This window comes from Pteropus alecto, unplaced genomic scaffold, assembly GCF_000325575.1.
Source record: "Pteropus alecto unplaced genomic scaffold, ASM32557v1 scaffold79, whole genome shotgun sequence".
Classification (NCBI taxonomy): domain Eukaryota; kingdom Metazoa; phylum Chordata; class Mammalia; order Chiroptera; family Pteropodidae; genus Pteropus; species Pteropus alecto.
The window spans coordinates 9,260,252-9,269,793 of record NW_006494612.1 but is presented as its reverse complement, the minus strand read 5'-3'; the positions used below and the strand labels follow the sequence as shown (position 1 = coordinate 9,269,793).

Sequence of the window (9,542 nt, the reverse complement as noted above, 5' to 3'; positions counted from 1 at the left end):
TAAAGAAGTAATGAAATACTCTTCAGGAGGAAGAAAAGCTAAAACACACAGGCACATAGATAGAAAGAGGCACTGACGAATAATCACTCACAAGGACATCGCTAGCCAGTTTTCTCTTGGAATATAGAAAGACTCCAGGAGATTAATAAGATGGTATGCCCCTGGTTTTTAGATTACAAAACTCTTATGGACTATAAATTACTAGTGGGCTTTTCTTTCTCTTAACAGGAAAACATCTTTTCAAACCAAAGATTGGTATGATTATCTAGTTATCTCTCACACCAGTCTTATAAAGAACATAATAGCCTCTGTAAATGATAGAATGATATTCTTCGCAAAATACAAACCAAGCAGTTCACATTTATAGCTGCTATACTAATAATCCAGTTTGATAGTGTCTTATCTTTGGTCCTCTAAATGGATTTCATAGTTTAGCTCTAACTACTTTAGACCTTTACATTTTATTTCATCATTGTTCTTCGATGGCAAATATTATAAATCTTGCTTTTCCATAAGAAAAACTTTTGACTTCCATGAAAATGTACAAATAAAAATTCTACATCTTTTAAGCTTTTCCTAATAATTACCATCAAAATTATTAACTGCATGTCAAAAGATGTCAATTTAAACTAATAAACACTGAAGTTTTTGTAGATGAAGTGTAAGAAATTTGTGTTTCTAATGCATTGGTCACAATATCCAAGTTAGTTAAATTTCCCAATTGTTAGATTTTTGGTTGTTTGAAACTATTAAAATGATCTAGGTGAAATTTGTTTTCTTTTTTTTTAATACAGCAACTGTATTTAAGTTAAATAGTCTAAATATAAAAGAGTAAGTGTATATAAAATCTTTTGCACACTGGTGAATATGAATAGTTTTGTGCTTTACCAAAGGTTAAAATGATTTATGTGAAACAGTTGTTGCTTTTCTTTATAAAACAATATTTGCAGTCCATTATTTTGTCTCACAAGGAAAAAAAAAACATGTCTTGTCATGTATATAATATTAACTCATAAAATTTATTCATTAATATACTTTCAAGATTAAAACAAACTTACTTTTCATTTTATTAATTCCTGAAAACAGACAACAGCAATAACGTTAGAGATGTAAAATAGCATGGTGGAACAAACACTGGACAGAAAATGTGGATTGTCATTCAAGTTACATAATTTCTCATTCTTTCATGTATTCACTTATTCAACATGGATTGAGTTGATATTTATTCAACTAATTATTTACATCACACAATATTTTCTAGTTCAGAAGATGTCAATGTAAATGTTCACTTTCCTTTTACTTGATGAGGTCAAAATATAGTGTGAGAAATGGACTCACCGTATGAAAACTGGGGAAGCAAGTGCTGTAAGCCTTAGTTATCTCAGCTGTTGAGTGAGAGGGAATACTGGGTGTCTCTGAAACAGCTGACGGTTTTTACATTCTCTAATTTCTACAACTAACTCCACTTTAAATGGTTATTTTTTAAAATTTAAAAATGTCAGAGTCTAATGATGAAATACCCTATTTAGTATTTATATACATTTATTTTATATATATATGTTAAACCTATTTTGAATGTTATGAAATTCATTTATACTTCTTTCCTATTGATGCCTTCAATGATCAAGAGTTACTAATTTGAATTTATTAGATGTCACAAATAAACATTTTTATCTTCAAATTATAAAAAATTAAAATTAAAGAAAAGCACTCAAAACCCAAAATGAGATGATTCTACTTACCCAAATATATTTATATTCAGTTATTGAATTGCTATAATGATATTTGAACTATATCTGCTCAGTGGTAGAAAACATTATGGTAAAATAAAAAATAACATGTTTGCTGTCAACATAGTTTTAAAATATCACATTGACTTTTTTCCTTTTTATGTTCTTTCAGCTTTATTTTTATTTCTTTATTGAGCCTCTATGAATTTGTTTTCCAAGCTGCCTTACTCTTAACCCTTGTTCCAGTTTTATGTAAATAAATGGTACATATATTTTAAAATAATTATTTAAACAAGTTCATTAAAGTTCCTTTCCTCAACTTGACGTTTTTAGAGGTCAAATGGTCACATGATATTGAAGCTGTAAGGGATTTCAGAGATCATTTGGAGTTATTCTCTTAAAAATGTCACTGGATGACAACAATCTCATTCTTTCTGAAATAATCTGGGTGAAAAAGAGGTCAGCCTTTTTAAGCCTGGTCAGCTTTAATGGCTAGAATATGTTTCTTTGGCTTTATTAAAGTCTGTTTTGAGAGAAAGACAGTAAGTTATGTTCCCCTACTTCCAAATGCTAACGTAAATTAGGGGCATACTTTCATAAACACTTATTAACAATAGTAGGCAGTGAGAAGAACCATCTCTAACTGAGGCAGAATGCCATAGGAGCCTGGGGAAGGAGGGAATGAGCCCCACAGAGCTTCCACCTAAGGGCAGAGGAGGCCTCTTGGCTTAGGTGTCACACAGTAAAGACCTATAAGAGAATAGGAATGATTTAGAGAAGTGATGTTTAAGGAAAACACATTCTAGTTAGAATGAATGAAAGGAATAAGGCTTAAAGGGGAGAAATAGAATGTTTTTGTTTTGTTTTGTTTTTGTTTTTGTTTTAAAAAATCATGAGAGTGCTTTGCCTTGTGTGAATAGGAGCAGAAGAAGAACACATGTGAAAGAATATAATATTAAAAAGGTAAATTTGTGTTGTATGAAAAGAGAGAGGATTAGCACTCCCCTTGACAAGGACAGAAGAGGCCCTTGGACCTGACAACATGCATATGTTTAAGGCATTGCCACCTATTTCATGGCATTTAACTGTTGTTTTTGGACCACCTCATAAATTATGTGGATATCTAGTCACTGTGTTTTATGCCCAAAACTAATGTGGTATTGTGTGTCAGCTGTAATTGAAAAATAAAAAAATATTTTAAAAAAAGGTAAAATTATGCCAGACCATTGATAATCATAAATGCTTGCTAATAATGCTATTACTAATCTTTTCTCCCGCCCTGCCTCCTACCACAACATACAGTCCACAAGTTCCAAGTTAATTTACTCTCAAAGATCGTGACCTTCAAGCTTTTTAATTGTGCACCTTAATAAACTAAAAAAATTATACGAATATGTGTGGTTCTATTTAGAAATTTTATACATGTATTATGTAACATGGACTTACCACTTACTAGCTTGGGCAAGTTATTTAACCTTGTGAATTGCCAATATTCTCCTATCAAAATGGATTATTATAAAAATAACCAGTAAGGTTATTGAACATATTATATATACACATATATGAAAAATATTTTATTTAAACCGTGACTGGCAATGGTAAATATGATTTAAGCTTTAGCTATTAGTAGTAATATTAGTAGTAGTATTACACTTGAATAAATTATTAAATTTATAAAGCAAAATTTAAAATATAAATTAAAAGGTGATGAATTTAAAACAAGAATATAAATTCTCACTATTCTAGAAACTAGCAAAGTCATTAAGGATTTTCAGTAGTAGAATAACATGTTTTATTACATCATTTCTTTCTTTAGTATGTCTTTGAGAAAAAAGAACATCCCGTCACTAAAGCTCATAATTTACAACATAAGATTGACTGGCAATATTACTTACCAGACTAACTAGATTTTAGCAATTTTCAAACCCAAAGGAACAGTTTTGGAATTGTTCTGTTTGATTTCCCAATAATCTGAATCAGTTTTCTTCTACATCAGCTTTGAAGAGTTGACTCTCCTCAAACAAAAGTGGGTTACTTTATGAATTGCCCTGTGTAAAGGACAAATCTGTTTTGTATCTGCTGTGAACCGAACATAAAAATGACTTACTTACAGGAATTAATTTGTTTTTTGTAGGAAAAAAGGTCCTGATACAAAGAAAAACATATAGGTAAATGTAAAATAAATTAAGCTACACTAATATAATGAAAACTCATTAGTTGCATACCTAAACTCTATCTAATTCTAAATCCTACCTCCACTCCTGGAAGTGTAATTTAGAGCAAGTTAGACTCTCTTTGCTTTTGTTCCTTCACTGTGCCACAGGGACTGGCATATTTCAAGTGATCCACAGAAAGTGCTAACAGTAGCTAACATCTGTTGATCAATATATTCTTGTTATATAGTTAAAGCTATAGTGTGATACAATGCGAATGCTTCTGATTTCTACACTTACTTTAGTTGTTATGTAGGTAATTTTTTATAATTGTGGTATGGATATTATGCAGAAAAATGTAAAGAAACATTTAACAAATATAATACACAATCATCTAGTCATAATTGACTGATGACAGGTACTCCTAAACCAGTTCAGACTCTCCAGCTTTTGCAGGACACCTTCCTCTTGTGTTTATTCTTTTATTCAATGAATATTTATTATATACCTGTTATATTCCAGGCATCATGCTTAGGCTGGGGATATATAGGGAATAAGCCACAGATTCTAGTGGGAATTCCATTAAGAGATACCTTTATCCTTTTAGACCACATCTTAAAGATCTATTGTTACAGTCATGAAATAAAAAGAAAAATATTATACAAAGCTGAGATTTTTAAAATTGCTTACTTTTAATGGCTGCAATAAATTTATTTAAAACAACAAAAGATTTTCTGCTATCTTTAGCCACTACATAAGTCTGTCTTGTTCATCCATGCATCCCAAGCATGTGGAACATGGCAAGTACTCAGCAAATATTTATTGAAATAAATGAATTATAAAACACTAAAATAGCTAGTGATGTGCTGGTAATATTTAGCAACCAGTTCTCTGGGAAAGGGACTGATTTTTAGCAATTTCTGGCCAACTTCTGATTTTGGTGGTATGAAATTCACTTTGGCCTGTATCAACCTAACAACGTAACATCAATTGACTCATATTTTTGAAAATTTATCAGCTGTTGCAAGCCAGTCTAAACCAACTCCAGCATATATGTGTGTGTATGTGTGTGTGCATGTATAATTTTTTAAATACATATAATTTTATATATATATATACATATAAATTTACTTCCAGTTAAACATCAAAAACAGAAGGTTTTATTATGCACTGTCTCAATTTCTAAATGTAGAATAAATTGGGAAGTCTTTACCTCTGTCTCTCAATATCTACAGTAAAAAGAATGTAATAAACTTTCATAATTACTATAAGCTAAACTTTAAATTTCAAAATGTACTCTTTCTAATACATTTAATATATTTCACCTTTAGCCTAAATTGGACAATAATTTTTTCACACAATAAATCCTCTCCCAATTTGCTCTTATATACTAAATTGATTTTTTTGACCTGTGAATGGTCTGAGAGAATTTATTATCCATGTATTTATAGAATGTTCATCAAACAGGAGACTGGCACTTTGGGAACTATAGTAACTTGTAAAATATATATATGTTTGGCTTGTCAGCTGGATTTCTCCAGCGCTTTCCCTCTCTAACTCTAGAGCAGAATTCTTACTAATAGCTAAATATTATTTCATTGCTTCAAATGAAACTTTATAGGACTTTTCTTCCATATTAGTAGCAACTGTATGCCATGAAAGTCTTTTATATATGATACCAATATTTTTTAAACTTCTTAATTAAAAAAGTCTGTAATATATTAGTTATTGTTAAAGGAACAACTACAAATTTACAATAGAATCCTGGTATAAGGAGCTTTTTCAAGATTTTATTTGCAGCCAAAAGCAAATCAAACTCCTTTGCACAATAGTATTTCTGAATGCCTCTCGTACAGCTTCACTGTCTGATTCTTCTTCAGAGGTATGTGAGCAGTAGTTGAGGAGGGATGGAAAGAAAGCTACAGCCAAGCAATTTCTAGGTAAGGACAAAAGGCACCTAGAACTCAAATCCTGAAAGAAATGTCACTCTGCAGGCATTTCCACCTGATAATACCACCTGACCTCACAGAGCCAGTGCCTCCCCTTCTTCATCGTCTTATTAATCTGTTCCCTGCTCAGCAGTCCTGTGTACACACTCTCACTCAGATACCATAGCCCTAATAACCTATTGACTGATTCATTCTTCATTGCTACTTTTTGGGTCCTGTCCCTAAGCCAAGTGCTACTCAGTGTCTTCTTTCCTAGATCTCTCTTTGTTGTTGATTCTCCTTTGCTACATATGCACTATTTCACTGGCTATCATTGAATTTATTTAAGCCATGTGAGGCATAAAGATTATATTATACCCAGATGATTATTTTATTCTAGTATTCTCAAAATTTAGTTGCATATAACTACTGCACTTGCCATGTTTATTTGGATGTGATTCTTTTTGAGCATTGACCAAGAAAGAAGAGTTTGCTTTCCTATGAGATTTATATTTCTTCTTCCAGAGAAGAGATACTGAAATTATTTAAAATACAGATTTTCTACAATTTCGCATAAATCCCTTGAGAATTATATTTCTCACAGGTGTGCTTTCTGCTTATAATTCCAAATAAGATCGACAGTTTGTATTTGTGCAGAAAAGACTACCTTCAAAATTTCACTTTCTTTTTTGGAAATATCATGAAGAGTATTAGCAAAGCACTACATCCTTCACCAATTCAGATCATCAAAATGAGAGCTAACACTCATTAGACATTTAATATAAGCCAAAAATTGTTTTTAGCAATTATAAGCATTATTTCATTTAATCCTAACAATGCTACTTTGTTTGAGTACCCTTACTCACATTTTATGATAGTAAAATTGGCTTGGAAAAATTATTTTGCTTTCCCAGGGTCACTTAGCTGGTAAGTGTGAAAGATTAGACTCAAACACAAGTCTTTCTACAAATGAAATTTCTGCTCTTATACATTGCACTATAGTTCTATAGTTGTTCAATATTGCTTTGGTGCTTTCTGTTCTAATGTTTTCTTGAAAATTGTAATATAGTAACCAGAGGTGTCATTGTTTAAAATCACTTCAGTTTAAGATCCAGTATAGACATTGGTTTTACATCTCTAGAGACAATTTATTAAAAAAGCAGTAAATTGAACATTTTTGAACATGTAAACTTTTTTTCCATATTAGTAGCAACTGTATGCCATGAAAGTCTTTTATATATGATACCAATATTTTTTAAACTTCTTAATTAAAAAAGTCTGTAATATATTAGTTATTGTTAAAGGAACAACTACAAATTTACAATAGAATCCTGGTATAAGGAGCTTTTTCAAGATTTTATTTGCAGCCAAAAGCAAATCAAACTCCTTTGCACAATAGTATTTCTGAATGCCTCTCGTACAGCTTCACTGTCTGATTCTTCTTCAGAGGTATGTGAGCAGTAGTTGAGGAGGGATGGAAAGAAAGCTACAGCCAAGCAATTTCTAGGTAAGGACAAAAGGCACCTAGAACTCAAATCCTGAAAGAAATGTCACTCTGCAGGCATTTCCACCTGATAATACCACCTGATGACCTCACAGAGCCAGTGCCTCCCCTTCTTCAGTGTCTGATTCATCTGTTCCCTGCTCAGCTGTCCTGTGTACACACTCTCACTCAGATACCATAGCCCTAATAACCTATTCACTGACTGATTCTTCATTGCTACTTTTTGGGTCCTGTCCCTAAGCCAAGTGCTACTCAGTGTCTTCTTTCCTAGATCTCTCTTTGTTGTTGATTCTCCTTTGCTACATATGCACTATTTCACTGGCTATCATTGAATTTATTTAAGCCATGTGAGGCATAAAGATTATATTATACCCAGATGATTATTTTATTCTAGTATTCTCAAAATTTAGTTGCATATAACTACTGCACTTGCCATGTTTATTTGGATGTGATTCTTTTTGAGCATTGACCAAGAAAGAAGAGTTTGCTTTCCTATGAGATTTATATTTCTTCTTCCAGAGAAGAGATACTGAAATTATTTAAAATACAGATTTTCTACAATTTCGCATAAATCCCTTGAGAATTATATTTCTCACAGGTGTGCTTTCTGCTTATAATTCCAAATAAGATCGACAGTTTGTATTTGTGCAGAAAAGACTAACTTCAAAATTTCACTTTCTTTTTTGGAAATATCATGAAGAGTATTAGCAAAGCGCTACATCCTTCACCAATTCAGATCATCAAAATGAGAGCTAACACTCATTAGACATTTAATATAAGCCAAAAATTTTTAGCAATTATAAGCATTATTTCATTTAATCCTAACAATGCTACTTTGTTTGAGTACCCTTACTCACATTTTATGATAGTAAAATTGGCTTGGAAAAATTATTTTGCTTTCCCAGGGTCACTTAGCTGGTAAGTGTGAAAGATTAGACTCAAACACAAGTCTTTCTACAAATGAAATTTCTGCTCTTATACATTGCACTATAGTTCTATAGTTGTTCAATATTGCTTTGGTGCTTTCTGTTCTAATGTTTTCTTGAAAATTGTAATATAGTAACCAGAGGTGTCATTGTTTAAAATCACTTCAGTTTAAGATCCAGTATAGACATTGGTTTTACATCTCTAGAGACAATTTATTAAAAAAGCAGTAAATTGAACATTTTTGAACATGTAATATGGGTTTGCCAATAAATTTGGGAAGAATATTCTTAGTATTTATTTTCCTTCAATTATTAAAATTATTCATATAAATCCTTTGTGTATTTTAAAACTTTAATTAATAGCATATTTGTTATTTGTCTCTACTACTCTTGAGGATAATGGCAATTGTGCTTTAAAAAAGTAGAAAAAAGCATTGAGTACTAAAATAAAATTTTAAACTCTAATCCTAAACAACAAGATACTATAAAACAAAATGCTTGTTGTTATTTATGATTTTATTCTAGTTTTAAAAAAAGCTTCACTCTACTGATTACTTCTGTTCATTTGTTTTTACAATATGCACATCTCAAATATAATAGTGGCATAAAATTATAGTCCCAAAAATGTTAATCTAAAAATATAACAAGAAGTGTTTTGCAGGAGCAAAATGAGCATATGGTTTTATATTCATAATATCTTCAGATCTAAATTTCTGATAAATTAAATGATGAATTAAGAAAGGTGATTTTTCATAAGGTAATGCATGGAAAATGCATGATGTAATATTTTGTTCACAGTACACAATCACTGGTTAATTTTCCTTTTTTCAAATAGTAATGAGTAATGAAAATACCTTACCTCTGACGCTTTTAATCCTTCCTCCTCTAGTCTTGTCCCATAGCATTTATCACAATATAACATACTATTTATTTTATGTAACTTACTACTGTCTGTTTCCCATTAGAACGAGGACAGAGATTTATGATCAATTTCTCTCTAGATTCCTAGTGTCTAGACCATCCCTTGGCTCATAGTAGGTGGTCAATAAATACTAATTGAATCAATAAATGTGTTTAGCTTATAAATAACATTTTGTTAGGAATAATAAAATCAGAAATATTTTTTAATATTGTATATAAATAAGTCAGAATAAAAGGGTATTGTTTGTGTGGTTATAGATCTAGTAAAATATAGAACATAAATACATAGAGGTTTATAAATAAAAACAAAGAACTTCAGTGATATAAAAACACTTTGAGACCAATTTGTATGCAAAAACAGCATTTAGCTGTCAAACATT

The 9,542-nt window shown here is 31.0% G+C and overlaps 1 non-coding gene across 1 annotated transcript; it reads left to right on the top strand.

Moving 5' to 3' along the window:
* The first annotated feature begins 2,701 nt into the window (after positions 1-2,701).
* On the top strand, positions 2,702-2,826 carry LOC112474420. The gene has a single exon (XR_003044361.1). It is a non-coding gene; the product is annotated as a U6atac minor spliceosomal RNA (small nuclear RNA).
* The last annotated feature ends 6,716 nt before the right edge of the window (positions 2,827-9,542 follow it).